Consider the following 25,129-nt stretch of genomic DNA (forward strand, 5'->3'; position numbering starts at 1 on the left):
CTGCACTGTTCTGCTCTTACCTAATGTATTGTGCGCAAGTTACACCCAGAGCTGCAGTCACCATTCTGCTCTTACCTAAAGTCCTCCTGTTACACCCAGAGCAGCAGTCACTGTTCTGCTGTTACCTAATGTAGTGTACTCCAGTTACACAGTTACACCCAGATCTGCAGTCACTGTTCTGCTGTTACCTAATGTATTGTACTCCTGTTACACCCAGAGCTGCAGACACTGTTCTGCTGTTACCTAATGTAGTGTACTCCAGTTACACCCAGAGCTGCAGTCACTGTTCTGCTTTTACCTAATGTATTGTACTCCTGTTACACACAGAGCTGCAGTCACTGTTCTGCTGTTACCTAATGTAGTGTACTCCAGTTACACCCAGATCTGCAGTCACTGTTCTGCTGTTACCTAATGTATTGTACTCCAGTTACACCCAGAGCTGCAGTCACCGTTCTGCTCTTTCCTAATGTATTATACTCCTGTTACAGCCAGAGCTGCAGTCACTGTTCAGATCTTACCTAATGTATTGTATTCCAGTTACACCCAGAGCTGCAGTCACTTTTCTGCTGTTACCTAATGTATTGTACTTCAGTTACACCCAGAGCTGCAGTCACTGTTTAGATCTTACCTAATGTATTGTACTCCAGTTACACCCAGAGTTGCAGTCACTTTTCTGCTGTTACCTAATATATTGTACTCCAGAATATGTACAGGACTGTGCCTGTGTAATGAGCGACGCAGCAGTGATGCCTTTAAAGGCAGTGATGCCATTAATGCCTAACAGCCCCAACCAATCAGCAAGGCAGAATTTCCATTACAGACAGACAGACAGAATTAGACAATTATATAGTAGATCCCTAAAGGTGCTGTCCTGCTAAACAATATTTAGTTTAATTAAGCTAAACATAATGTTGTAACTGTTACCTGAAGTCCTGCAAACTAATATTGCCACCATACAGTGACCATATAAATACTGGTTATACACAGGCATTCTGTAGACCACATGTATAATGTACAGATAAGTCCATTTTCCTTGATTGTAGTTGTTCACTTTCCCTTATCTTGGTCTTCCAGACCAAATCACCATGACCACTTCTGCTATCCACCACTCCGGTGCAGGATGTAAGGCACAAGCATCCTTAGTTCATCATTTTTCCAGCACACTCCTTACTTCCCCCACCTCTACACAAGCGATATAGTTCTGTACCCATCCAAAGTGCCAAAATCCTTAATATTGCCTCCAGTTCCTTTGAAGGGCCTAAGGCAGCAATCACTGCATCCTTGAGAAGGCAGCATACGGTGGGGTATGGAGACAAGTATTTGATTGTTTTCACCTCTTACAAAAATAAAATGGATTCCAGCAAGGGAACTGGATCCTCATTTTGCATTGTTATAATTCTTTGATCCAGCTATCATGTTAAAAACTGTTCTGGGTGAACCACAAAGAAATGTCCGAATTCAATCCATGTCCGTGAACATTGTCCTCTCCGTACACTGTCCTCGTTTACACATTGCCCCCTTATTATACTGTCCTCCTTTACACATTGTCACCTCATCACACTGTCCTCCTGTACACTGTAACCATCTGCACATAGTCTCCTCTGCCTTGTAAGTACACTGTGGAACACCTCATAGAGAATGTCAAGGGGTTACTACAATAATGTAGAGCCCAAAGACCGCAGTGTCTGATTGCTCCTTCTCCAATGCTGAGAAGAAGCACTTCTCCTTCATTTTAATGGTGTTTGTTCTTTACGGCACAACAGGGGTTAATCGGCCATGTTGGAAATCTCTGTGTTCACAGCTGAGCTTGGTTAGCCACTCCTTTGCCCTTTATAATCTGGGTTCTGTTACTAATCCTTGTCAGAGCTAGCATTTGCTGCATGGCTAACGGAGTGAGAGGAGTTCTTATGAGAAGGAGAGTTGGAGGCGTTATCTGTGACTATTGTTTGATTTGTATGTGTAGTAATTCCTTATCCTTCTCTATTTTGGTTTATTCCCCTACCTCCACGCCCCAATGCATTCCTCTGTTATATATGAGTGAATATTTTGTGTGCCTTTAGCTTTCTGTTAACCCTTTTTTGTATTGCCTTGCTTGTCGGGTTGGTGTACTACAGTGCACAGTAACGCTCCCTCTTCCCTGGGTGGGGGAAGATAACAGACGGAGGGCTAACTCAGGAGATAAGGCAAGTGTGGCGGCCTCGGCTTCTTCACCTTCAGAAGTATCCTGGGAAATAAGGATCCCCCTAGTGTTAGGAATAGGGAAGGAGCCTCAGGTCCCGGGTCACCCGACAGCTGTGTCATGACAGAAAATATGTATATACACCAATGTTGACCTTTTCTCCCCTCAATATACTATACTATCAATAGTCTCACGTTTGACCTATAAACAGTAACCTAGTAAATTACTGATACGAAAAGCACTTGCACTTTAATATACTAACTGATTCATAGATTCCTGTTCTGAATTCCTTCTCCCAGTACAGTTTTTTCCTGCTAACATCCTTTCCCACTTTAAAAAATGATAATTTTGAAAAATACCATAGCACTTGCATCTTAATAGATTTATAGATTTACATATCCTCATTATTTAACTGCCTTTTCTGTTTAAGATAAATTTAGCCTTAATTTAATTCTAATGAAATTCTCTAATAAAAAATATATGTTTTAACTTTAGACATGTACCTTTTTTATCCCAAGACGATGTTTCTTGAGTAGGGTTGATGTTCACTGAACATGGTCTCCTTCTGCACATTGTCCTCTCGAGACTATCCCCAGACTGCTCCCCCGCCACACTTTATCTCTGTGCATATTGTCCCGTCTGCACACCATCCCTCTCCGCACATTATCCCTTCTACACACTGTTCTATTTGCACACTGTCCCCTTTACAGACTGTCCTCTTCACACTGCCTCCCCTCTTATGCCTCTGTACACTGGCATCTCTGTAAACTGTCTTCTTCACACTGCCTCCGCACAGTCTCCATCTGAACACTGTCCCCTCCACATTGTCCCCTCTGTATACTGTCATCCTCTGCACTTTGTCCCCTATGGAAATAGTCCCTGCTGCATACTATCCTCCTCTGAACATGGTCTTCCTCTGCACACTGTCATTCCAACGCTGTTCTCCCTCCACATTGTCTCCTCTGCACACTGCCCCCTCTCTGCCCATTGTCCCCTCTGCACATTGTCTCCTCCACATTGTCCACTCTGTATTCTGTCATCCTTTGCACATAGTCCCCTCTGTATACTTTCGTCCTCTGAACATGGTCTTCCTCTGCACACTGTCATTCTTAGGCCAGGTTCACATTAGCGTTTCTGTGTGCAACATAGGCCTGCGTACGCCTTTGCTAATATCCGCATGCGTCTTGCGTACCTATGTTTAACATTGTGTACGTAGGGACATGGGTTGGCATCATTTTGTATGCGGATGCGTCTCCGTGAATCATTTTGCCGTGCCCGCCGAACGCAACTTGTTGCATTTTTTGAGGCGTCAAACATGCGCAGACACGCGGATGACTGCATCAAAACAACGCATTACTGTCGATGAGAACACATTGGTACACAAGGACCTGCGCATGGATGTGTGGCGCCCCCAGGAGTATGGTCGCCACACTGGTTTTGCCTTCCTCCAGGGGAGGGTAATGCCAGGCTTGGAAGCAGTGATGGGTCTCTCCAGCAGTTAACCTAATGCATGCAACACAGTTCCACTCCGGGCCAGCAGGGGGAACTCTGAACCAGGATTCTGGAGAGGAGTGTCCTCTGAGGGCCAGGAGGAAGAAGGATGAGATAGTCTGCGGAGGGTGAAGAGTGCAGACGGGAGGTGCGAAGCTGAGAGGTTGAGCTGCAGAAGGCGAGCTCCCTCAGCTTGAGACCGCACAGAACTGGAGCCTGGTCTCCATGGTGGTACGGATACTGACGGTCCTACCACAGATACCAGAGGAGTAGGAGGCTGTAAATGCCCTGCTCCCAGCAAAGACTTGGGACACAACAGCAACTGACTAGTGAGCAAGGACTCAGGAGAGGAGTCCCCGAGAGAGGCTACAGCTGTCTGTCATACAAGTAAAGTTCTAGAAACATCTGAAGAGAGGCATTTCAGAGTAACTAAGTACTGGAGTGCTTCACACTACAAAGTGCTAGGAAGGAGACTGCACAGCCCTTCTGCTGAGAGAGAATCCTGATCTGCTTCCAGGCTAACCTGCCCCAATACCATCTGTAATCAGGACTCTGGACTGGATATACTCAGTAAAGGTGCAGAAACTACAACCGCTGTGTCTTGTCTGTTCCCTATGCTTCCGGCACTGCTACATCCCCGTGTCAGCAACATCTACACTGCCCTGGACCTACAGCTCCACCTGTGGGGAGCTTTACCATCTAAGCTGCACATACCATCAGTCCCAGCGGATCTGTATGCAGCGTTGGCCTAACACCATATTTGCCAAACACCACGGGTGGCGTCACGAACTATCCTACCATTAACTACATCTCCCCATTGCTTGGGCGCCCAGGGCCACGGACCGGGTCACCGCTGCTGTGACAGATCCCCCTGACACCGGCCCGGTACCGAGTACCCCACAGCCCTGGGAGGGTGACCCAGATGCGTTTCAATGCGCATGCGTACTTCAGACTTAAGTATGTCCAGGAACTGATTCCAGCCCCTAAATCCCAGGTGTATAAAAGGGTAAAAGGGGGTATGAACCCAGGAAGTCCAGGACTCTCAAGACTTCAGATATGTAAGTATAGAAGCTTTGAAAATGTCTGTCTGCCTCTCTGTACTCTGTCTTTTACTGCAGTCTGTACTTATGTTTTGCTTTGTATTCCTTGTAGACTGTGCTGTTGGAGCTCCAGTTGTGGATCCTGTCACAGAGTCCTCCTTTTGCAAGATTTGTGTCCCAGACCCTCTCAGCTTCTTTGTAATGTAAGTATTATTCTCTGTGTTGCTCTACCCAGTCTGACACTCTACCCATTCTTATGTGTTGCTTTATGTTCCTTCTAGACTGTGCAGTCGGTGCTCCTGTGGTGGATCCTGTCCTGGTGCTGTGTTCCAGGCCTTTTTGGCTTCTTTCTAATGTAAGTATGAGTGTCTGTGTTGCTCAGCCCAGTCTCAGACACTACCCATTCTTATCTTTTGCTTTGTGTTCCTTTTAGACTGTGTGCTCGGTGCTCCTGTGGTGGAGTGGTGGCTCCTGTCGGTGCTGTATTCCAGGCCTTCTCAGCTTCTTTCTAATGTAAGTATGAGTGTCTGTGTTGCTCTGCCCAGTCTCAGACTCTACCCATTCTTATCTTTTGCTTTGTGTTCTTTTTAGACTGTGCGGTCGGTGCTCCTGTGGTGGATCATGTCCCGTATTTCTAGTGTCTAGTCCTGCTGTCCCAATGCTGTGCTGCTGCCCCGTTTCTGTGCTGCCTGACTGCTGTACTGTTGGACTACTGCCTGTAACGTAAGTCTTGGCATCCATTGTGTTTTTACTTTATCTTTTTTTTTCTTTTGCTACATTATTTTTGGCTCAATCTGCTCAATTTTTCTTATCTGTTCTGTTCTCTTACGTTTTATCTAGTGTTTCACTTGACTGCTGCCTGCTATTTCAATGTAGGGGGATGTTCCAAGCTAGGGCTGGTCCTTGCGTCTCCAGGCCGGAGCTGTCAGGCCTGTCATCAGCGTTGCCGGGGGAAGGGCTTTCTGTACAAAGCAAACCTGAGCACCAGACTGAAGGGGCCAGGTTGGACATAAAAAGAGGGAAGAGCACAAAGTCGGGGCTTTTGGCGGGAAGACAGCTTACAGAGAAGGAGAAAGTTTCCGCCGGGGACAACTAGGAAACGCTTCAGTACAGAGACTGCGTCACAACTATTTCCAGGACAGTTTCAGTGAAATCTTGTGCCTCCGATGGCGCCATCATGGCATCTTCCAACCTCCTTCTTCTAGGACTGAAGGACTGATAAGTTAACTTGTTTAATCTCGTTTCTGACCTGTACCGTTTGTTGCTTATAATTTATTTACACCTTATACTGGTCAAATTCTTGTGCTCCCTGCAAGGAGCATATACTGTGATTTCCTTTTTCTGTATAAAGTACCCATTAACTCTTGCTCTGCCTCGTGCTCGTCACTGCATCCCGTGTACCTGCTCATACTCTTATGCCAACATGTCCTCCAGTGAAGACCAGAGTTCTTCCCAGAATGGACATGAATGTGAATATGTAATCATATTTGCTATACGGATCGGTATGTACAGTTAGGTCCATATATATTTGGACAGAGACAACATTTTTCTAATTTTGGTTCTAGACATTACCACAATGAATTTTAAACAAAACAATTCAGATGTAGTTGAAGTTCAGACTCTCAGCTTTCATTTGAGGGTATCCACATAAAAATTGGATGAAGGGTTTAGGAGTTTCAGCTCATTAGCATGTGCCACCCTGTTTTTAAAGGGCACAAAAGTAGTTGGACAATTGACTCCAAGGCTATTTCGTGGACAGGTGTGGGCAATCCCTTCGTTATGTAATTCTCAATTAAGCAGATAAAAGGCCTGGAGTTGATTTGAGGTGTGGTGCTTGCATTTGGAAGGTTTTGCTGTGAAGGAAACATGCGATCAAAGGAGCTCTCCATGCAGGTGAAACAAGCGATCCTTAAGCTGCAAAAACAGAAAAAAACCCATCCGAGAAATTGCTACAACATTAGGAGTGGCAAAATCTACAGTTTGGTACATCCTGAGCAAGAAAGAAAGCACTGGTGAACTCATCAATGCAAAAAGACCTGGGAGCCCACGGAAGACAACAGTGATGGATGATCGCAGAATAATCTCCATGGTGAAGAGAAACCCCTTCACAACAGCCAACCAAGTGACCAACACTCTCCAGGAGGTAGGCGTATCAATATCCAAATCTACCATAAAGAGAAGACTGCATGAAAGTAAATACAGAGGGTTCACTGCAGGGGGCAAGCCACTCATAAGCATCAAGAATAAAAAGGCTAGACTGGACTTTGCTAAAAAACATCTAAAAAAAGCCAGCACAGTTCTGGAAGAACATTCTTTGGACAGATGAAACCAAGATCCACCTCTACCAGAATGATGGAAAGAGAAAAGTATGGCGAAGGCGTGGTACAGCTCATTATCCAAAGCATACCACATCATCTGTAAAACACGGCGGAGGCAGTGTGATGGCTTGGGCATGCATGACTGCCAGTGGCACTGGGTCACTAGTGTTTATTGATGATGTGACACAGGACAGAGTGAATTCTGAGGTATTCAGAGCCATACTGTGTGCTCAGATCCAGCCAACTGCAGCCAAACTGATTGGTCGTCGTTTCGTACTACAGATGGACAATGACCCAAAACATAAAGCCAAAGCAACCCAGGAGTTTATTAAAGCAAAGAAGTGTAATATTCTTGAATGGCCAAGTCAGTCACCTGATCTCAACCCAATTGAGCATGCATTTCACTTGTTAAAGACTAAACTTCAGACAGAAAGACCCACAAACAAACAGCAACTGAAAACCACCGCAGTGAAGGCCTGGCAGAGCATCAAAAAGGAGGAAACATAGCGCCTGGTGATGTCCATGAGTTCAAGACTTCAGGCAGTAATTGCCAACAAAGGGTTTTCAACCAAGTACTAGAAATTAACATTTTATTTACAATTATTTAATCTGTCCAATTACTTTTGGTCTCTTTAAAAACAGGGTGGCACATGTTAAGGAGCTGAAACTCCTAAACCCTTCATCCAATTTTAATGTGGATGCCCTCAAATGAAAGCTGAAAGTCTGATCTTCAACTGCATCTGAATTGTTTTGTTTAAAATTCATTGTGGTAACGTCTAGAACCAAAATTAGAAAAATGTTGCCTCTGTCCAAATACAGTGCCTTGCGAAAGTATTCGGCCCCCTGGAACTTTTCAACCTTTTTTCATATATCATGCTTCAAACATAAAGATACCAAATGTAAATTTTTGGTGAAGAATCAACAACAAGTGGTACAAAATTGTGAAGTTGAATGAAATTTATTGGTTATTTTAAATTTTTGTGGAAATACAAAAACTGAAAATTGGGGCGTGCAATATTATTTGGCCCCTTTACTTTCAGTGCAGAAAACTCACTCCAGAAGTTCATTGTGGATCTCTGAGTGATCCAATGTTGTCTTAAATGACTAATGATGATAAATATAATCCACCTGTGTGTAATCAAGTCTCTGTATAAATGCACCTGCTCTGTGATAGTCTCAGGGTTCTGTTTGAAGCACAGAGAGCATCATGAAGACCAAGGAACACAACAGGCAGGTCCGTGGTACTGTTGTGGAGAAGTTTAAAGCTGGATTTGGATTCAAAATGATTTCCAAAACTTTAAAGACCTCAAGGAGCACTGTGCAAGCGATCATATTGAAATAGATGGAGTATCATACCACTGCAAATCTACCAAGACCAAGACGTCCCTCGAAACTTTCATCTCAAACAAGGAGAAGACTGATCTGAGATGCAGACGAGAGGCCCATGATCACTATGGATGAACTGCAGAGATCTACAGCTTAGGTGGGACAGTCTGTCTATAGGACAACAATCAGTTGCACACTGCACAAATCTGGCCTTTATGGAAGAGTGGCAAGAAGAAAGCCATTTCTCAAAGATATCCATAAAAAGTGTTGTTTAAAGTTTGCAACAAGCCACCTGGGAGACACACCAAACATGTGGAAGAAGGTGCTCTGGTCAGATGAAACCAAAATCAAACTTTTTGGCAACAATGCCAAACGATATGTTTGGTGAAAAGGCAACACAGCTCATCACCTTGAACACACCATCCCCACTGTCAAACATGGTGGTGGCAGCATCATGATTTGGGCCTGCTTTTCTTCAGAAGGGACAGGGAAGATGGTTAAAATTGATGGGAAGATGGATGGAGACAAATGCAGGACTATTCTTGAAGAAAACCTGTTGGAGTCTGCAAAAGACCTGAGACTGGGACGGAGATTTGTCTTCCAACAAGACAATGATCCCAAACATAAAGCAAAATCTACAATGGAATAGTTCACAAATAAACGTATCCAGGTGTTAGAATGGCCAAGTCAAAGTCCAGACCTGAATCCAATCGAGAATCTGTGGAAAGACCTGAAAACTGCTGTTCACAAACGATCTCCATCCAACCTCACTGAGCTTGAGCTGTTTGCCAAGGAAGAATGGGCAAGAATTTCAGTCTCTTGATGTACAAAACTGATAGAGACATACCCCAAGCGACTTGCAGCTGTAATCGCAGCAAAAGGTGGCAAAACAAAGTATTAAATTAAATGGGCCAAATAATATTGCACTCCCCACTTTTCAGTTTTTGAATTTCCACAAAAATTTGAAATAACCAATAAATTTTGTTAAACTTCACAATTGTGTCCCACTTGTTGTTGATCCTTCACCAAATATTTTCATTTGATATGTTTGAAGCATGATATGTGGGAAAAGGTTGAAAAGTTCCAGGGTGCTGAATACTTTCGCAAGGCACTGTATATATGGACCTAACTGTATTTACTGTCAATACGACACATGTGGTAATCATGAATTTTCTTTACAGGAACCTTGCAGTGCGGAAGAGCAGGAGCAGTCAAGTGAAAATTAATCTTCCCAGGGTCGTCAGGCTCAAGTTCCTGAGGAGGAAAGACGTCGTGTTAGGCCTCTTTCACACTTCAGTTTTTTGTGTCCGTTAAAATCCGCCAAAAAGGCAGGCAAGCGGATCCGTTTTTAACTGATGTGAACGGATGCCACAGGATCCACTTTTTGACGGATCCGCAAAATGAGGAAATTTAAAGGAACCGCTGGCTGGGGAGAGAGAGAGAGAGACGGCAATCCGTCAAAATCCGCCAATAATGACAGTCAATGGGGAAAAAAACGGATCCGCAAAATAAAATTGCGGATCCGTTTTTTTCAAAACCTGGCGGATTTTGACTGATTGTAAAAAACGGAAGTGTGAAAGAGGCCTAAGTAATCTTTTCATTATCAGAGTTGAAATTGAATGTGGTTGAAGGTTTGTATATTAATTTTTTTTTTGTTTATTTGATGATTGATGAGTTATGATTGACAATGACAAACTGACAAACTCATTACTCTGGTGGAGGAGCAAGTACCGTTGTGGGACACACGTGATCATCAGCATTCTGACTCAGCTGTTGGTTGATTGGGAACATACCACCCAAAAACACAGAAAGGATTTTTGTAAGTATTTCAATGTGGTCTGACGCGTCAGTGAACCTGTAAAATGTAGGTGCATTGTTTTAAAAAAAATGCTGGCTTTCCTGAAGCCTGCGGTTGCTCTGTGAACGTGAGTATCTTTTCTGATGTATTACCATGAACTGTATGCATGGCCATATGTAATGTTTTTACTACTTAAACTTTTTTTTCTTAATGTTTTTTATTTCTTTTCTACACAGAATCTGGAGCAGCACCACAGAATCTGGATCGTCCTCAGTTGTAGTGGACCCTCATCGACCAGCCACCGAACGAACAGTCACAATCATCTACCAGCGATGGAGCATCCAGGCAGGCTTCACAGGCTGGGGAACAGGCTGCCGGTCCATCAGGTTTTCACCTCTCCCACCCCTCTGCCACTGGTTTTGTTGCGTCTGCTCACCAGCGCCAGAGGGCCTGGGACAGGACAGTCATGCCTGAGTTTCTTCACGTAAGCTCGTCCTTCCAGAATTTGGATAAACAATGTTGTGGACAGAATGGAGAGTGGGTTCTCTCAAGTCCACAAACGCCTTGACCGCCTGGAAGGCGACCTTCAGAGACCGGCGTAACATTTTTTTTCTCAATAGAGTGGGCCGTGTCTGAAAATCTGAACTCCAGCTGTTTGTAATGAATGCCTGTCAGGATGCTTACAGACAAGCCATGCAGCAGTCCCAAATGTACCCGCGGCAGTCAGGATATCCTCAGCAGGCACACATTTCTTATTGTCAAAAAGTGCCAGCACAGCATCAGTAGCCAAATACGGCAGCAACACTGCACACAGCCCAACAACTGATGACCGCACAAGTCAACTATCCTCCACCCCCACCGCTGGACATTACTGCAGTTCCCAGCTACACCACACTGCAGAGTGCAGCACTCCAGCAGCATGCAGCTTCCACCACACCGCCCAGTACAGCACCTCTGCAGCACACTGAGGGACATAAAGAAACAGAAGCAACCACTCCCACTCTGCCTACAAGCAAGAAACGGAGAGGTACCACGAAAAAACAGGTGCACAGTACCGAGTCTACTCAGCACAAGAAAAACAAGACCGGGAAAAGAAAAGGTTCCAAAAAAAGGACTCACCACCTCCACCGTCACCTACTGATGATATCTCTATGTTTTCCAATCTGTCTCTCCCTTCCAATGTGTCTATCCCTTCACAGTTATAATCAACTCCTAAAGTGTCGTCTTCCCCCAATGTTCCGTCTACTCCTAATGTGTCATCTGCCCCATTATTTAGTCCGCTCCATGACCTCTTAGACCAAACCATCCGTGAACCAACCATGGTTTTTATTTCCCCTTCCCCTGTAACCTCTCAGTCACCTAATAATACCCAATCATCCCAGCCCGACACCCCCTAGGTCCACAATATCACACCTTCACGCCCACACCGAACCTAAACAAAAATCTATTGTTTTTAATGTATGTTAAACAAACAATTTATTTTATTTTTTTAAGTATGTAAAGAAACCATTTTTTATGTTTTTTTTAAATGTACCGTATGTACAAATACAATTGTTTGTATTTTGGTTAATTAAAAAGATAAAAAAAATTCTATTAAGTTACAAATCTTTCTATGTTGGTTAATAAAAATTTGACTGGTTTTCAGAGTCCCTGTGTTTTCTTTGGATATTTATTTGAAATCACACACATGTGTGTATTGCAGTAAAAGGCTTATTACAGTGGTACAATACAGGTTTCTACAGTGCTACAAAAGAGGTTTATATAATTGGTACAAAAGAGGTTTATTACAGTGGTACAATACAGGTTTCTACAGTGCTACAAAAGAGGTTTGTATAATTGGTACAAAAGAGGTTTATTACAGTGGTATTATTATTAAAGTAAGCAAACATTACAGGCACATTTTCATACAAGGGGATTAAACCATTTGGTCTTTTCTTGCCATGCCTTGCCAATATCAGAAACAAAATAAGCTGCAAAGTTATCCCTCATTTGCAGGGCCAGCCCGAACGTATAGGCGAACTAGGCGGCCGCCTAGGGCGCCGACCCAAAGGGTGTTGTGAGTTCATTTTCCCCTCCGTCACTGAGGCCTGGTGAACTCCCTATTCTAGTGAAGGAAGGTAGTGAGCCTGATTATCAGGCACCTGGGACTAATGAAGACGATTGGCTGAGTGGAGTCACTGACTGGATTTAAGGCAGCCTACGCCCTTTCTGCCCTGCGGGTGATTTCTCTGTGGACTCTTGGACACCAGTCTGATTCCTGCTCTCCTAAAGCTAAGTTTTCTGTTTTGCCTTTTTGCATCTAAGATTTGTTTTTGTTTTTCTTGCTTTTTGGATTCTGCCACTCCCTGCTGGAGTGTGCAGTGTTCCTTGAGCTCTGTCCTCTGAAAGTACCTGAGTGCTGATTTAGTTTTTGAAGCTTAGTTGCTTCAGGGCCATTTTTATATCAGCTTGTTGGCTTTTGTCTCTGATAGGGTTTTGGCAGATTGCAGACAGCAGCCTTCCTATCCGTTCCTATCTAGGTAGTTTTTGAGCCCCGTCTTTGCTCAGCCTGTCTTTCTGTCTGTGTAAGTGTTTTCATCTTGCTTCACTGTCATTATATGTGGGGGGCTGCCTATTGCTTTGGGGTCTGCTCTGGGGCAGTTAGATTTCCCCTTTCCTTCTTTAGGCCTATGTATCTCTCCGGCTGTGATCGAGGGGTCTAGGTCATCGTAGGAACCCCCCACGGCTACTGCTAGTTGTGTTGATAGGTTCAGGGGTCTGCAATCTGATAGTTGCCAACTTCTCTGGTTTTCAGGTTTTTCAGCATTTCTGTTTTTGCCTCCTACGGTGACTCAATCATAACAAAAGGGGGCGCCAGAGAAAAAATAGAAAAAATTATAAATCTTTTCAAAAGGCAAAAAGTTTTAGGGATGGAAAGAAAAGTGTACATACATTTTTTTTACCATAAATTTAAAAGAAAAACCGTTGAGCTTCAATTTACACACGGAAAGGAGGCGCTAAACTACGGATGTGATTCGTTTGCATCATCTGCTGACAATTTCAATAGAATCTGAAGTTGCTAAACAAATTAATCTCGGTGACTTAGTGTCATCCTTTTAAAAAAAAGGCAAGGAAACAAAAATTTTAATTACCTATGGTCGTTTTTGTTTTGTGTTATTGATTACTTTGTATATATTTGTCCTATACAACTTCTCAGAAGATTAAAGAGTTAGGAGAGAGTTAATTAATCATTGTTGTTGTGGTTTATTTTGCTCCTAAATTTATATCCCAAGTTTTCATCTACTGCCAAGAATAGTAGGGGCACAACAAAATAGTTTTGCCTAGGGCGCCGTAATCTCTCGGGCCGGCCCTGCTCATTCGGAGAACTTCCACTGATATCCTCAGCGAGTGATCTTGGTAATCCCGCAATGTGGTAGCAACAGGTTCATCAAGTTCTAAGTGGTGTCGCTCTTTCTCCAGGATGTAGTTGTGCTGAACAACACACGCTTTGACAACCTTTTTAAATTGATGGATGTTCCCAAAATCCTCCCTTTAGATGCCAGCAAACCAAAGGCACACTCCACAGTTCTTCTTGCCCTTGTCAGTCGGTAGTTGAAAATCCCTTTGGTGTGATTCAAGTCCTGACTAGAGTACGGTTTGATGAGGTTGGCACACATTTGAAACGCCTCATCCGCAACCACAGCAAACGACATTGGCGGTCCTTCAATGTTCGGAAGTGTTGGAAAATTGAAATTATTCCCATATAAACGTTGGCCCATTTCAGAGTTTTTGAAAGTTTGAGAGTCATTTCCTCATCCAAATGATCCAGCGTCCAAGGCAACAAATCGACAGTCAGCATTTGCAATCGCCATAAGAACGATCAAAAAGTATTTTTTATAATTGAAATGCTCAACTCACTTCCAGCAGGTTACAGAATCCGAATGTGTTTGCCGTCCACAGCCCCCAAACAGTTTGGAAAATTACAAATGTCCTGGAATTTTGCAGCATTTTCCAGCCACAGTTCAGTTGTGGGCTGGGGGAGGAATTCTTCATGCAGAACGTCACATAAAGCACGGCAGGTGTCTGCAACTATACCAGAAAGGGTGGACACTCCAATACTGAATTGAAAATGTAGAGATCTTAAGGTCTCTCCGGTAGCCAGGAATCTGCCAAACAGAAAATGGAAAACAAAATCAGTACATGACTTTTATAGCCATACCAATGACATGTGTTTCTTTACGTACCTCAGGGTAGTAAAAAAAACTTTTGTGGGTTTTCACGCAGCTCCCTGTACAATGAGTATTGCCAGTTACTGCAGGACATGATAGAGATGTTTTTCCCTTTCACCACCTCTTGGCTGACTAATTTTACACTAATAGTTTGCACCAAAATAATGGAGGATCCCAGTGATAAATCTGACATGTTTTACGATTCTGCTTGGCCATACCTTTTTTCTAGACATTTTTGAAATCTATTTAGTGAGGCATAGAAAGTACCTGAAACACAAAATAAATCAGGAACATGGCAGGTATGGTCATTTTTTTTGCTGAAATTTGAGCCAGAATACAGTAAATCTCTCCTGTGTTACATCTAGGGCCTGAGGGGATGCAGTAGGCCCGGCACTAGATAAAACATAATATATCAGTTTTGCCTGGAGCATTTCTCTAAAGCTTCTGTTCAACAGTGTATATATAGAAATAACTTATATGAAAACTTGTTACTATTTATAGATACCCTACATTACCTACACCTATCCAGACTTACAGCCTACCCCGAGCTGCATTCTGCATGCTCCAGAGCTGAAACGTCTAAGAGTTTACATTGCGTTTTGAGACACGCTCGGTGTCCGAAACTTCTGCAAAGTGGGATTTGGACGCATGCGCCGACAGGGCAAAAACTGTATTGGTGCCAGGAGAGCGAAGGTACGCTCTGACGTGCATCATTTTCAGGAGGCAGACACTCAGATGCAGTCTACTACAGTTTGTTAGCATTCCATGCTTGTTCAGCTTCTGCACAGAGCTTACACTTGTGAATTGCACACTAAGAAATGCTTTCATTGGCTGAAACTCACACTTCCAACTTTTTTATTCTCACTCCCTTTATTATAGGCCATACCCACCCATGCTGGGGCTCCGCCAACTACATGCTTATACTTCAGCAGGACCCAAGAGATTTGCTGAGAGGCTTTAAAGGGTTTTTCCACTTTATGAAAAGTGGACCCCAAATTTTACCTGCCATGTAAAATAACAAAACCAGATTTTATTGACCCTCCATATACACGAAAAGGACGCTCTGTAGGTCATCTCGGATTACTTCTCACCTTTATCGCATACCTGCTGTTCATGAATAATAAACGTATTAGAATAGATGTCCAGTGAGTGACATGAAAACATTGACTGTCTGATTTTGTTATTTTACATGGCCGGTAACATTTGCGTTTCCACTTTTGTAAAAGTGGAAAACGCCTTTATTGCTATGCAGCATTAGGTATGCATCGATCAGGAAGGCAGTGATGGTAATAAACCACCTCTGTGTGTGCTGAGTCAGAAACAGCTGACTATCCACAATCTATCAGTTTTGCCTCTACAAATTCTAATTAATCTGCATCACTGTCTATAGAGGACCAAAAAAAGATCTTCATATGCAGATGAGTCTTTTTTTTACCCTTTCTCATGGCTTAACATGTCCAGAGATGACCAGCTCTGAAAAAAATGCACAACTTGGTATACTCTGTCGGGAGATGTTTATGCTAAAAGTGCGACGAATAGGCAACCCTGGCACAACAATCTCACCAAAAAACTTTGACAATCATCCAGGGTCGCGGAGCAGCGTTGGAGAAAAACACGCATGCCAGACAACAAGCTACACTTACCTTTAAATTGGCCCTCACCTCTGCTAAACAGACCTATTTCACAAATGTTGTATCTTCACTATCCTACAACCCAAAACAACTGTTCAGCACATTCAACTCTCTCCTCCGCCCACTCATTGCCACCTCCAACTCCCCTCATCTCTGCCGAGGACTTTGCCACCTACTTCAAAAATAAGATCGACCAATCAAAGCAAACCTTTACTGTTCCACCACCCCAACCACTTCATATACGAGACTTCTGCCCTTCCCTAATAACCTCCCTCTCCAACATCACTGAGAACTTACTCATCTACTCTCCAAATCACACCTGACCACCTGTGCACTTGACCCCATCCCTTCCCACCTGCTTCCCAACCTCACTAATATGCTCATTCCAGCCCTAACCCACCTCTTCAACCTATCGCTTTCTTCTGGTATCTTCCCCTCTGCCTTCAAACATGCCACCATCACACCCATACTCAAAAAACAAACCTTGATTCAACTGCTATGCCCAGCTATTGCCCCATATCACTGCTCCTGTTTGCTTCCAAACTCCTTGAGCAGCATGTCCAGCCTCAGCTTTCCTCCCACCTCTCATCTAACTTTCTCCTTGACAACCTTCAATCTGGCTTCCACCCCCACCACTCCACCGAAACTGCCCTGACCAAAATTACTAATGACTTTCTCACAGCCAAAGCTTACAGACAGTTCTCCAACCTCCTCCTTCTCGACCTGTCCTCTGCTTCCAACACAATCGACCACTGCCTACTGCTACAGATTCTTTCTTCCCTTGGCATCAGAGACATTGCCCTGTCCTGGATCGCCTCTTAACTTTCCGACCGCACATTTAGCGTTTCTCATGCCCACACTACCTCCTCATCCTGCCCTCTCTCTGATGGAGTCTCTCAAGGCTCTGTCCTGGGGACCCTACTTTTTTCTAACTATACCTTTGGCCTAGGACAACTCATAAAGTCCCATGGCTTCCAGTACCACCTGTATGCAGATGACACTCAGATCTACCTCTCTGGCCAGAATCCCAGAGTGTCTATCAGCCATATCCTTCTTCTTCACTTCTCGCTTCCTAAAACTCAATGTAGACAAAACTGAACTCATCATCTTTCCTCCATCTCACGTATCTTCCCTATCTATTATGATCAATGGCATCACGCGCTCTCCCGCACCTGAAATCCACTGCCTCGGAGTAACTCTGCCCTGTCCTTAAAACCACACGTCCAATCTCTTGCCACCTCCTGTCGCCTACAACTCAAAAATATTTCCAGAATCCGTCCCTTCTTCAGCCCTCAATCTGCTAAAACTCTTGTGCATGCCCTCATCATCTCCCGCCTTGATTACTGCAACACCCTCCTCTGTGTCCTCCCTGCCAACTCTCTTGCACCGCTCCAGTCTGTCCTTAATTCTGCTGCCCAAATAATCCACCTCTCTCCTCACTACTCCAGTTTCTCCCCTCTGCAAATCCCTCCACTGGCTCCCAATTCTCCAACGAATCCGGTTCATACTAATACTGACCTACAAAGCCATCCACAACATGTCCCCTCTCTATATCTCTGAACTAATCTCCCAATATCTTCCCTCACGTAATATTCAATCCTCCCAAGGCCTCCTACCCTCCTCCACACTTATTCCTTCCTCACACAACCGCCTCCAAGATTTCTCCCGAATAGTCCCTGGGCAGCACGGTGGCTCAGTGGATAGCACTGCAGCGCTGGGGTCCTGGGTTCAAATCCCATCAAGGACAACATCTGCAAAGAGTTTGTATGTTCTCTCCGTGTTTGCGTGGGTTTCCTCCCACACTCCAAAGACATACTGATAGGGGATTTAAATTGTGAGCCCCATCGGGGACAGTGATAATGTGTGCAAAACTGTAAAGTGCTGCGGAATATGTTAGCACTATATAAAAATAAAGATTATTATTATTATCCTCTGGAATTCCATGCCTCAACACGTCCGATTATCCACCACCCTTGGATATTTCAGGCCGAACCTGAAATCCCATCTCTTCAGGAAAGCTTACAGCCTGCAATAACTATTCTGCTGCCTCACCACCACCAGAACTACCACCTCACCATCACCAGAGCTGCCGTCTCACCACCACCAAAGCTGCTGCAACCCCGACCTTCTGTGTCATCCCCATTATCCCGTAGATTGTAAGTCCACAAGGACCGGGTCCTCTACCCTCTGTACCAGTCTATCATTGTAAATTTGTTTACTTTAAACGATATCTATAACTTTGTATGTAATCCCTTCTCATGTACAGCACCATGGAATTAAAGGCGCTATATAAATAAATAATAATAATAATAATAATGTGGCAGTTAGAGTTGAGCGAAACGGGTCGAAAAAATTCAAAAGTCGCCGACTTTTGGCAAAGTCGGGTTTCATGAAACGAAACCCGACCCTAGGATGAGGTCGGCCACGAGGTCGGCGACTTACGCGCCAAAGTCGCGTTTCAAAAGTTTGTTTTGCGCTCTTTTTCAGCCAATCAGGATCCACGGACACTGTGGGCAACGTGATGACATAGGCACGGGTCACCACCATCTTTCAGAAGGGCATGCAAGTGATTGGCTTGCTTTGGTGGTCGTCACAGGGGGTATAAAAGGGCGTGCACGCCGACCGCCATCTTACTTCTGCCGATCTTAGTATAGGGAGAGGTTGCTGCTGATTCTGTAGGGAGAGCGTTAGGCAGGGAAGAAGACAAAAAAACTGCTTCTGCTGCTAGCGATTTGGCCTGCACAACACACAAGTCACTGTGTGTGCAGTGCAAGGGGAGGCTATATTGTGGTGTATCAGTGGTGTTGGTTGTTGGGCTGCCTTCTAAGGCTTCCTGACACGCTGGCATTGCTGTTTACCCACTGCTCCGCAAACTGCTTTTTTAAAAGCAATCCAATCTCCCTTATATCAGTGGGCCGCACACAATCCACAAGTGTCCAGTGTCCAAAAGTGTAGGCAGAGATTCAAAATCTCCATTATCCTCTCGTCACTTTGGTCACAGGCAGCTGTGCCATCGAGCGTGTCACATAGCGCTCAGATATCAGTGGGCCGCACACAATCCACAAGTGTCCACTGTCCACAAGTGTACGCAGAGATTCAAAATCTCCATTATCCTCTCGTCACTTTGGTCACAGGCAGCTGTGCCATCGAGCGTGTCACATAGCGCTCAGATATCAGTGGGCCGCACACAATCCACAAGTGTCCAGTGTCCAAAAGTGTACGCAGAGATTCAAAATCTCCATTATCCTCTCGTCACTTTGGTCACAGGCAGCTGTGCCATCGAGCGTTTCACATAGCGCTCAGATATCAGTGGGCCGCACACAATCCACAAGTGTCCACTGTCCACAAGTGTACGCAGAGATTCAAAATCTCCATTATCCTCTCGTCACTTTGGTCACAGGAAGCTGTGCCATCGAGCGTGTCACAAAGCGCTCAGATATCAGTGGGCCGCACACAATCCACAAGTGTCCACTGTCCACAAGTGTACGCAGAGATTCAAAATCTCCATTATCCTCTCGTCACTTTGGTCACAGGCAGCTGTGCCATCGAGCGTGTCACATAGCGCTCAGATAATCAGTGGGCCGCACACAATCCACAAGTGTCCAGTGTCCAAAAGTGTACGCAGAGATTCAAAATCTCCATTATCCTCTCGTCACTTTGGTCACAGGCAGCTGTGCCATCGAGCGTGTCACATAGCGCTCAGATATCAGTGGGCCGCACACAATCCACAAGTGTCCACTGTCCACAAGTGTACGCAGAGATTCAAAATCTCCATTATCCTCTCGTCACTTTGGTCACAGGCAGCTGTGCCATCGAGTGTGTCACATAGCGCTCAGATATCAGTGGGCCACACACAATCCACAAGTGTCCAGTGTCCAAAAGTGTACGCAGAGATTCAAAATCTCCATTATCCTCTCGTCACTTTGGTCACAGGCAGCTGTGCCATCGAGCGTGTCACATAGCGCTCAGATATCAGTGGGCCGCACACAATCCACAAGTGTCCAGTGTCCAAAAGTGTACGCAGAGATTCAAAATCTCCATTATCCTCTCGTCACTTTGGTCACAGGCAGCTGTGCCATCGAGCGTGTCACATAGCGCTCAGATATCAGTGGGCCGCACACAATCCACAAGTGTCCAGTGTCCAAAAGTGTATGCAGAGATTCAAAATCTCCATTATCCTCTCGTCACTTTGGTCACAGGCAGCTGTGCCATCGAGCGTGTCACATAGCGCTCAGATATCAGTGGGCCGCACACAATCCACAAGTGTCCACTGTCCACAAGTGTGTGCAGAAATTCTAAAACTCCCCTGTCCTATAGACACCTTGTACCTTGTTTTACATTACTATAAAGTTTGTTGGATTTTGTCTACATTTCTACCAAAAATGAGGAAGGCTGGTGGAAGAGGCCGTGGAATTGGGCGGGGGTTGGCAGCTGGTAATGATGGTGTTGGTGGTGGATCTGATGGTAGTGGCAAGAGCAAAATAGGACCAAATGCAGGAGGTGCTGACCCTGCGTCATCGTCTGTCTACATAAGGCCTCGAACGCTTAGTTTTCTAGGAGTTGGCAAACCGCTTTTAAAGGCAGAGCATCAGGAAAAAGTTTTGTCTTACATTGCTGACTCAGCCTCCAGCTCTATCGCCTCCTCTTCTTCATTGGCATCCATTGGGGGAAGAGGGTGCTGCTTCCAATAGCTCAGATGAGGAGCATCCACAGCAGACATCGACATCGCAACAGCTGTTATCTGGCAGGCCCGGAGCACTCCAAAGACAGGTTCCAAACATCAAAAGAGTTGCTGGACAGCTTGTCCAGAGGGTCAAAAGATCACAGCGTGCTAGGCCGCAAAATGTCTGCCAAAGTAGGAAGAGTGCAGTGTGGCAGTTTTTTGAACAAAATCCTCATGATCAGGCCAAGGTTATCTGTAAGAAGTGCGCAAAGACCTTTAGCCGAGGGAAAAATCTGAAAAATTTGAATACCAGTTGCATGCTTAGACATTTAACCAGCATGCACTTGCAAGCGTGGACACAACACCAAACCTCAAGTGCCACATGTGCAACTGATCACAACGAAGGTAGTCAGCAACGCTACATTGTTTCCCCCACTGTAAGCACACCGGTTAGCACAGCAGCAAATGTTGAGGTGTCGTTGCAAGGCCACAGCAGTCAGGGAATCCCACTGTTATATCAACGAAAGACTGATTCTAGGCCATCAGAAAGAACACCAACTCCATCACCATCATCAACCCTCTCTCAGTCCGCCCTGTCCACCGCTACTTCCACCATATGCAGCTCTCAAGTCCAGCTCACCCTCCCAGACACTATGAGTAGGTCAAGAAAGTACTCAGTCTCTCATCCGCGTACACTGGGTTTGAACGCCCACATTGCCAAACTAATCTCGTTTGAGATGATGCCCTTTCGGTTGGTGGAAAGCACAGCTTTCCGCGAACTCATGGCCTATGCAGTACCACGCTATGACCTATCCAGTCGCCACTTCTTCTCTCGCAAAGCCATCCCAGCCCTCCACCATCATGTGAAAGACCGCATTGTCCATGCACTCAAGCAGTCAGTGAGTGGAAAGGTGCACCTCACAACTGATGCATGGGCCAGTCGGCATGGCCAGGGCCGTTACGTGTCCATCACTGCGCACTGGGTTAATGTGGTGGATGCAGGATCCAGAGGGGACAGCGGTGGTGGGACAGTGCTGCCTAGCCCACGGTCTAGGAAACAGTTGGCTGTAGGCGTTCGACCCTCCTCCTCCTCCTCCTCCAGAAGCGACAGCTCGTCCACAGAGCGCAGTCGTACGAGCACTCCATCTGCAGCTGCCACTGTTGCACACGATGTGTCCCCCTATCGAGCAGCTAGTGGAAAGCGTCAGCAGGCTGTGTTGCAGATGATGTGTTTGGGCGACAGACACACCGCCGAGGTGCTGGCCGAGTACTTGAAGCGACAAACTGAGTCATGGCTGGGCAGTGTACATCTTGAGGCAGGCAAGGTAGTTAGTGATAACGGCCGTAATTTTGTGGCAGCCATAGCCCTTTCAAAACTCAGCCACATACCTTGCTTGGCTCACACCTTGAACCTGGTGGTGCAGTGCTTCCTCAAAAATTATCCGGAGTTAACAGCCCTGCTCCAGAAGGTGCGAAGACTGTGCGCGCACATCCGCCGGTCGCCTGTACACTCCGTTCGTATGCAGAAGCTGCAGCGATTGCTCCACCTTCCCAACCACCGCCTCATTATCGACATTGCAACAAGGTGGAACTCCACCCTGCACATGGTGGAGCGGCTGTGCGAGCAGAGGCAGGCCATAATGCATTTGTGGGAGGATACACGGCCAGGCACTTTGAGAGCAGACATGGAGTTGACAGGCGTGCAGTGGTCGAAGCATCCCACTTATGCGTCTGCTCATGCAAACTTTGATGCACCTTAAGGAGCAGGCGTCTGCAGCCAATGTTGATGAGGAGGAAGAGGAGGAGGGAATCCTTGATGACATTCAACCATTGTCTGCTCAGGGACCTCTCCTGGACGAGGTGGAGGAAGAAGAGGAGGAGGAGGAGGATGATGGGGATGATTACTTAGGGGAGGAGGATGCATCTCGTGGGGCAAGTGAAAATGTTGGCGTGGCAAGGTCTGGTACAGGGTTTGTGCGTGACTGGAGGGATGTGGATTTGCCAGAAAGTGCTCCTCCACCCAGCACTCGCAGTGCATCATTGACACCGGGAACATTGGCCCACATGTCAGATTATGCCTTGCGGATCCTAAAAAGGGACCCCCGCATTGCCAAAATGATGAACGATGACGACTACTGGTTGGCCAGCATCCTGGATCCACGCTATAAAGGCAAATTACAAAACATCAAGCCACAGGAGAACCTTGACCTAATATTGGCTAATAAACAAGCAACTCTGGTAAATCGGTTGCTTGAGGCATTCCCAACAAACAGCAGCGGTGATGGTCTCACACGAGCCGTACGGGCCGGGGGCAGCTTGGCAGAGGTGTTCGTGGTGCACACAGCAGAAGTGGCGTTGGAGACAGGGGTTTCATGACAATGTTGTGGACTGATTTTTCAAATACCGCTCACACAACTGGTAATACTGCATCGATGGAAAGTGACAGGAGACAGCAGTTGTCAACTATGGTTACAAACTACTTTTCCTCCCATATCGATGTTCTCCCACACAGGTCATTCCCCTTTGACTATTGGGCCGCTAAACTGGACACCTGGCCTGAATTGGCCCAATATGCCTTACAGGAGCTCGCTTGCCCAGCTGCAAGTGTGCTATCGGAAAGAGTCTTCAGTGCAGCTGGATCAATCCTGACAGAAAAAAGGACCCGTCTGTCTACCCAAAATGTGGATGATCTAACCTTCATTAAAATGAACCACGCATGGGTTTCCAAGGATTTTGTCCCACCTTCCCCTGATGACACATAGGGTGACAGAAAAATGGCTTGCTTTGGTCCACCTCTTCCTGGTACTTCACCTATTTCGCCTTTTGCATCAGTTGAATGTCCAACATCAACATATGCCACTTTCTAAAACTCCCTAACTGTGCTGCCTCCCCCCCCATGGCCGGGGTCACCACCTAGCGCACGACACCGTGCGAGTGCCATTGCCCTGGACAGGTGGGTAGGCCGACTCTTGGGCGCGGGCACTGGCACAGGGTCCCTCATAGTGCAATCAAGTGTCTCTGACGGTGGTGGTGCACACCCGCCGTCAGACACACCGCTGTACTATGAGGGGCCCAGTGCCAGTACCGACGTCCACGAGTGGGCCCCCCTTGCTTGGCCAGGGCCCCAGCATTTGCAATCTTTACCTCTCCCTGCTCCTCCACTGTGTAATCTGGGCCGTCAAATCCATACTGTGCCTGACACCGTCTGAGCCTGCCTCCTGATGTATAGACATATATTTTGAATGTGTACGCTATCCATACATGTTATCCGGGGATACGTTACCCCTTCTAAACTTTGTGCAATGACGTGCAATCCATACTGGGCCTAACACCGTCTGAGCCTGCCTCATGCTGTATAGACATATATTTTGAATGTGTACGCTATCCATACATGTTATCCGGGGATACGGTACCCCTTCTAACCTTTGTGCAATGACGTGCAATCCATACTGGGCCTAACACCGTCTGAGCCTGCCTCATGCTGTATAGACATATATTTTGAATGTGTACGCTATCCATACATGTTATCCGGGGATACGGTACCCCTTCTAACCTTTGTGCAATGACGTGCAATCCATACTGGGCCTAACACCATCTGAGCCTGCCTCATGCTGTATAGACATATATTTTGAATGTGTACGCTATCCATACATGTTATCCAGGGATACGGTACCCTTTCTAACCTTTGTGCAATGACGTGCAATCCATACTGGACCTAACACCGTCTGAGCCTGCCTCATGCTGTATAGACATATATTTTGAATGTGTACGCTATCCATACATGTTATCCGGGGATACGGTACCCTTTCTAACCTTTGTGCAATGACGTGCAATCCATACTGGGCCTAACACCGTCTGAGCCTGCCTCATGCTGTATAGACATATATTTTGAATGTGTACGCTATCCATACATGTTATCCGGGGATACGGTACCCCTTCTAACCTTTGTGCAATGACGTGCAATCCATACTGGGCCTAACACAGTCTGAGCCTGCCTCATGCTGCATAGACATATATTTTGAATGTGTACGCTATCCATACATGTTATCCGGGGATACGGTACCCCTTCTAACCTTTGTGCAATGACGTGCAATCCATACTGGGCCTAACACCGTCTGAGCCTGCCTCATGCTGTATAGACATATATTTTGAATGTGTACGCTATCCATACATGTTATCCAGGGATACGGTACCCTTTCTAACCTTTGTGCAATCACGTGCAATCCATACTGGGCCTAACACCGTCTGAGCCTGCCTCATGCTGTATAGACATATATTTTGAATGTGTACGCTATCCATACATGTTATCCAGGGATACGGTACCCTTTCTAACCTTTGTGCAATCACGTGCAATCCATACTGGGCCTAACACCGTCTGAGCCTGCCTCATGCTGTATAGACATATATTTTGAATGTGTACGCTATCCATACATGTTATCCGGGGATACGGTACCCCTTCTAACCTTTGTGCAATA

Source organism: Dendrobates tinctorius, unplaced genomic scaffold (assembly GCF_039654945.1).
Source record: "Dendrobates tinctorius isolate UK_male_01 unplaced genomic scaffold, ASM3965494v1 ptg000158l, whole genome shotgun sequence".
NCBI lineage: Eukaryota > Metazoa > Chordata > Amphibia > Anura > Dendrobatidae > Dendrobates > Dendrobates tinctorius.